Source organism: Chlamydotis macqueenii, chromosome 29, assembly GCF_036417535.1.
Source record: "Chlamydotis macqueenii isolate bChlMac1 chromosome 29, bChlMac1.mat, whole genome shotgun sequence".
NCBI classification, from domain to species: Eukaryota; Metazoa; Chordata; class Aves; order Otidiformes; family Otididae; genus Chlamydotis; species Chlamydotis macqueenii.
Window position 1 is genome coordinate 431481 of NC_141584.1, and position 6837 is coordinate 438317.

Here is a 6837-nt window from a genome sequence, read left to right on the forward strand (position 1 = left end):
CAGTTCCCAGCAGAGCTACCAAGAGTGAGAAACGCCTCCCTTGATCAGGTCCCACCAGCCCAGGGAACGGACCTGATACGTTCCCCTCCTTGGTATCTGGCTTTGGTCAGTAACCCTGAAAGCTCTGGCTAGGGGTCTGCTGCCAGCCCCGCACTGAGAAGGGCCATGGCCCCTTTCTGGCCTGCAGAGACACACCACTTCTTTGTCCTCTTAGGGCTAAATCTGCAAGAAAACACTAAAAATAACTTTATACAGAGAAGAACCACGTGTTACTTTGGAAACTCAGCTTTCAGCCCATCTGCTCCCCACGAAACAGCTGCGTGTAGGTGCATTTCTGGTTCCTCTCCCACCTCGCCTTTCCCTGCAGATGTCAGGATGCCTCTTTCGGCAGAAGCAGAGCGCCCACCAGCCGCCCATTAAAACAGCACCTGGTCTCAAAGCAGACAGCCCTCCCCAGGGCACTGAGCGGCCAGGCTCACACAGACAAGGCAGCTCAGACTGGGGAAATCTGGCACAAGCAGAGTTTGTGCTCTGTACCAGAGCAGGGGAAAAGGTCCCTCCACATGTTGCGTGTTGTTAAATGTGCGGGAAGCAAGATGGAAATGCGTTCCCGGAGTGGAAAAAGGATGGCCTAGAGCTCCAGAGACTTTCCACTATACCTACTGCCACCGAGGGCAATTGTGCTTTTCCAAAAATACCCTCAAGCCCACTCCAGTTTCCAACCCAGTTTAATCTGCCGGTCCCACTTCATCCCCAGCTGCTCCCCCTGGTTCCAGCTCATGTCTGGAGCAACTCCAAAAGACAGAGCACAAGACAGGAGGAGAAAGATGGATCCTCCAGGCCCATCTCCCAGGCCTGCCACCTGGCACAGCTGTTTCCCAGGGACTGAAGCAGCTCACCCTAAGAAACCAGCTGTTGGGAAAAGGAACTCCTCTGGTCTTGGGCAAAGACAAGAGTTTAATTTCCTTTCCCTGCATGATCTCGGACAAAACTGTGCCTCAGTTTCTTCTGTTTGTTTTTGCCTAAGATGAGACCCAGTTGAGTGGGGTATAATTTAGTGTTCCTAGCCAAATGCTCCAGCCCAGGACAGAGAGCAGGGAGTTCAGCAAGCAGGAAAAAGGCTTAACCATCAGGCAGGCATGATTTTTACCGTCCCTACCATCTACCTGAGCTCAAAGAGATCTCCAGCCCCACCAAGGGGCATCCTCAGCTGCCCACCCATCACCTCTCTGGCTCTAGGGGGACACAAAACCAGCGGCACCAGCTGGGGGAAACCAGCCTCTTTGTCAGCTCCAGATTCCGGCCAGGCTGGCTGCAGAGCCGACGCCCTAACTGTCTGCAGGGCACCTGGAGAGGGGAGGGGAGAGCCGGGAGGGGTGGAGGAAAACACGCCCGACCCCATCAGCCCATCCACACCTCTCCACACGGCCCGTCCCAGGGAGGAGAGGGAGCAGCCGGCACTGCCGTTTTTGCCCATATAAGGCCAGGATTTTCTCTCCGTGGCCAATCCGGGGAGGAACGCGAACACCCGAGCCCGGCCCGGTTTGCCAGGCCCATGCTGCCCTGCCCCCCCGGCCAGGCGTGCAGAGCTCTCCCTGCAGCAGGGGAGGGGACGCTGCCTCCGCACAGCCCCCGCCACACCTGGCACAAAACGGGGGGGAAAGTTCTGCCCTGGGTGAATTCACCACTGGGGATACCGGCCCTGTCGGGGCTTTCCTCTCCCGCAGCCCTTCAGACTCCCCAGGGTGCCCAAGCTGAGCACAGGTTGTCTGCTGCAAGGCCGAGCTGACCCTTTCTTTCAACTATTTCCAGTTATGCACCATTCCAGACACGGGAAAAACCTCTTCTTCTGGCCTGCAGCCCTCCCTGTTGCTGAGTTTCCATCTCTACCCGCATCTGGCTGGCTCAGAGCAGCCCCGGGGTCTCTCCCTCCCAGACAGCGCCTGGGAGACAGGAGCCTGCAAAGACCTGCTAAGGAGCTTCACCTTTGAAATGTCCTCAGCCTGGCTTTGGTTCAGGGGAACCGGATCACGGGGGGAATTCCACACATCACCCTGTCGCTGCTGGGACTCCCAGCAGCACCAAAATCTGTGGGCAACAGGGCTGGCAGCCTTCTAGCCTGATGGCTCCTGGCCCTGGTACCACATCTTGCTGCCTCGGCCTAAGGTGAGAGGAGGAACAAAGGACAAGGTTGGCCCATCACTTGGTGCACCCAGGTTCGGGTAAAACGAAAACAGACCCAAGCTGCTACCAGCCAGGAGGGACACAGGAGAGACGCTGAGGTGCCAGCCCAGCCACCCCCGCAGTTCTGTCTCCAGGCCCCATCGATGCACATGCCCACTCCACCACGACTCCACATGCCAGCGCCCTGACCAAACGAGCCCAAGAATTTCAGAGAAACCAGCGTTCCCTTGATGTGCTGCCAAGATTCGGCACCCACCTGCCAACAATCCTGGTTAGAGCGGGACAGATTCCAGGGGAGTTGTGTCAGCTCGCTGCCCTTGGGCTTACAGGGTGGGAGTGCCAGCATGGCCCACACCTCTGCCCCCAGGCACACCAGGGACTCGCACACGCAACCAGGCAGCAGCAGATGCTGCTTCAACGCGCTCCCCGCCCAGCCCAAATTCCTGCGTATCCACAAGGCTGTCACAGGCCTGAAGGAAGCCTCACTTGAAACAAAATGGCAATAAGGTTGGCCATTTGATGTGTGCCCGTGTTTAATCCTGCACAGCTCTCCACGAGGACAGAGCCCCAGCGCGGGGGCAAAAAGGGTGGGGACGTGTGTGTGGGAGGGCAACGTTTCGCTCCCTGGAAGGCGTGAGCCAAAAAATATTTCCCAGCACCTCCTGACCTGCTCTCCCCTCTACGTACAAACCGTTCATGCTGCAGAGCAACATCACCCAGTGGCAGTGGGAGTCTCTGGGAATGCAGGGCAAGAAGCAAAGGGGCACTGGGAAAAGCAGCAGCTCTGCCCACAGACGGGGACATGGACAAGCCTGTCCCAGCCTGGCAGGAGGGGTGTGTGGACAGTGGCCCATGCTAACCTCCACCAGGTCTCAGCAGAGATGGGGACATGGCCCTCTTTCCAACGCGGAAAGTTAATTGGGGCTTGGAAAGGCCAGCCTGTCCAGAGTGCAGTCATGACGCCAAGGATACATGTACATGAGCTGGTGTCCATTTTGCTGAGCAAACAAAAGAAAACAGAAAGGAGCTCAGGTCAAACTACTACTAGTGATCAGGACAGAGATTCTGCAGCTCAGACCAGGGTCTGTCTGTACCTGGTTTCATATGCTCCAAGCTCAGTATGGCCTAGAGACCACTGACATCCTCACACCCATCATCTTCGCTCTGCACAGATGCTAGCTGAGTCTGAGACAGCTTTCAGCTGTGGAGCCTGACAGTGCATCATGGCATGGGCCGCAGACCTTCATGGGTGGCTTAACCTTGCTAGCAGGTACCGCTAGCACGGAAGATCTGCTCCCTTAGGCTGAGTAGACATCAGCAACCAGAGCTTGTAACTGGGGTTCAGAGTTTGTTGTCTACTTGAGAGGTCATGCTGATCTCAGCTACTGCATCCTCTCTGATAGCTTCAAGCATGGCTACTTAAACACCACATATCCCTCAATGTCCTCACGAGGAACAACCAAGCACTGGTAGCGGATTTAAGGAGGTAGAAGCCCCCCAACACATGGCACATGTCTGCCCTCAGGAAACGGAGCTGCTTCAGGCCCAGACTGCCCAGCTACGCTCCCTCGCAGCCCAACAGATCTCTCCAATGCACAAATACACCAGGCAGCCTCCAAATCTGATGCAGCACAGGGAGTCAAGGTCCATGGGGGGGTCTGGGTGAGCTGGGGCAGTGCCCAGCATGTAGGGCAGGGCAACAGAAAATATTTGAGACGGCAGGTTGGACAAGATGAGTCACACACAGGGATGGGCAGTCCAGCTGCCTGCTCAACTCTCCACCCCTGCTGGCACAGTACCCTGGGAAGCTGCTAACCGTGGGAACCGGGATACAGCAGCAGGCCAAGCGAGTACAAAAACATGGCTGTTGCCGAGAGGAGATTAAAACTGTCCATCTCTGCAAAGCAATGACTTAGTGAGAGGAGCAAAACCTCAGAGCTCAGCAGGTCTAGGTGCTCAAGATTGGCTGCTCGGCCTGGCAGGATCCGCGTGGCAATCGGCCAGGCATTCACAACTTAATGGGAACCCATTCCTGCCAGGGCCTGTGGCTGTTTGTGAGATTTCATAGACACACCCTTCAATTCAAGGCTCTGGAAAAAAAGCTCAGCACCTGGGGAGGAGGAGAAAGAAAAAGAGAAGGAAGCACTTCAGAGCTGAGGAATCCCAGCTGTGACTCACCACAGGGCGGGCAGCAGGGGCTTTGATGCAGGAAGCACACAGGGCTGGGGATGCTGGGGAGAGGGTCAGGGTGAGCTGTCTGCAGCCCTGTAAGGGGCAAGACAGCCCCCTCTGTGCAAAGGGCAAGACAGCCCCCTCTGTGCAAAGGGCTCCTCCACTAGACTCACCCAGCATCCAGCCTCCTCGTGCAAAGTGGGGCTGGTGCCTCCAAGGCCCAACTTCTGCTCATGGAAACGTGCCTGGCTATTCTTTAGCACTAGCAAATCTGGCATGCATGTTTCTCAGCTCACTAATGCCCATGTGCACAGCTTTACCTGCTGTGGCACCGTGATCAACTCCAAGAGTCCCAAGATCTCCTCAGTCTTCAACATTTCTCAGGCTGGTGATACCCAGTGCAACACCAAGACCTTCCCTGGCCAGGAATCTCTGCCATCCAACAAACACTGGCCCCTTTGAGCTGCCTCACCAACACACACAGGAAAAAGTTCACACTTAAAAAAGGGAATATGAAACATCTGGAGCTTGGTTTCCAACTCTTCTAGAGCCTTATCGTGTAGCCAAAGCAATCTGTCAGCTCCTTTGTGCAGTGTAAGTGTAGTAGGGCTGAAAGACACCATTACCAACATCAGAATGCTCATTTGGAGCCTTTTGTATAGTCTGCAGGGGTTAGAAATACACAATAAGGAGCAAGATAACACCAGTTCAGATTCACAGATTTTCACCTGTCTGTCCCACTGACCTCAAGTTCAGCATTCCCTTAGCAATTCACTGGATAGAAGCCTGTGTAACTTCACTGAAGTCAGCGATGCTGCACCAGTTTATCCTCCCAGTGCCAGCTGTCCCAGTGGGTGACACTGTTTTAAGTCCCCGTTCCTGAAGTCAGGGCAACACAGAAGAACAGTTACTCTCCTAGTTCAAACCAAAGCTCTAGCCTACCAACAATAGAAAACACTCAAAAACGGAGACTAACAGACTTACAAACCATACAAGGGGGAACAACTCCAAGTGCCACCTTCTTTTAAAGCAGTGGACCACAAGGTACTGAAAAATCCTGACGTTCATTTAGCCTTGGGTTTACCCAAGGGGAAACCTGACATTTAGCAGCATGCAACACGTTTACCCCCCTTCAGAGCCAGACCCAAACTAGTATCACAAGCCCTTCGCTTCAGCCTCTGTATCAGTGCTTTCTCCAACCTAGTTTCAAGTGCACCAACGTGGTGTGGAGCTTCTGGATGAAACAGGACTCCATCCATACATCTCTGCTGGCATTTCCCAGCCAGCCAGCTCATACTCATGGCAACAAACACCTACAGGACATGTTCTGACCTGAGCGCTGAAGTCATTTTTCCCTGGAGGATTCGGCAACGTACGTATCTGAAGTATGCTCTGCAGATTATACAACACACGTTATCTAGGGCAACAATGACAAGTGGATCCAGAAAAGCCCCTGACTTTGCAAGGCTCTGGGGGATACCAGTTGGCCCATTTCAATACCAAATGCCTGACTGCAACCCAGAAATATGAACTCCCACCTTCCTGGAAGCTTCTCAGTCCTTGATGAGATCTTAAGGAGAGTAAGAAGCAACTCAGGGTCACATCTTTGAATTCATAAACCAGGCCTTGACAGCAGCAACGCTCCAGCCCTCTGCACTAGTTAAAAACCTGGCTCCCAACTGGAAATTGCCTCTTGGCTGCACCTCCTATTCACCACTTGGTTCTGGGAAGGGTCAGCACTTCAATCTCTCCTTTCTAAAGCGGGCTGATCTGTTCCAGTCCTATTGCCACCCTGACCAGGACAGATCTCCTGCACTCAGGCAAAGAAAACAACACCTAGCAGCCTGGCTGTGCTTGTCCATCCAGGTCTGCCACGGAAGCTGCACAAGGAAGAGGCGGCATCAGCACAGACGGACTTGTGTTGCTCCTGAGCCTCCTAAAACCCTGCTGTCATCGCAGCTCCAATCCTGAGATTAACAGATTCTCAATGTTTTTTTTCTCCAATTCTTCAGGTTTTTATCTGAAGCAGGTACCTGACGGTGCTAAGAGAACAGAGCTGTTGGGACCAGCTTGCAACTGAGGATGCTGCTGTCCCCAAGCAGCAGAGCTGGCAAATTAAGACTAGCTTCAGCCTGACTGTTCTCAGTGCCACACCACCACCTTGCTCCCGATTTACACTGCTAATCACAAACATCGGCATCTGCCCCTTCTCCACCAGCTTAAACCTCAGTGCAATAAGCAAAACTTCAGTGAGCATTGGCTACTGGTCTGGTGGGACTACGCTCCCTGTGGATTTTACGGGAGCTGGACCGGGCCCCTTTGAGAGTTACTTTTGCACCAATTCACTCTCTGAAATTTACTGAGAAGTCTGAGCTTTTTGCAAACCATCCCAGCCATGCAAGGAATGAGGTGGGGATGTTTTGACTTGGAGTTTTGGATCTCTTACAGATCCCACCCAGGCCCCTCTGTGCTCACCTTTTC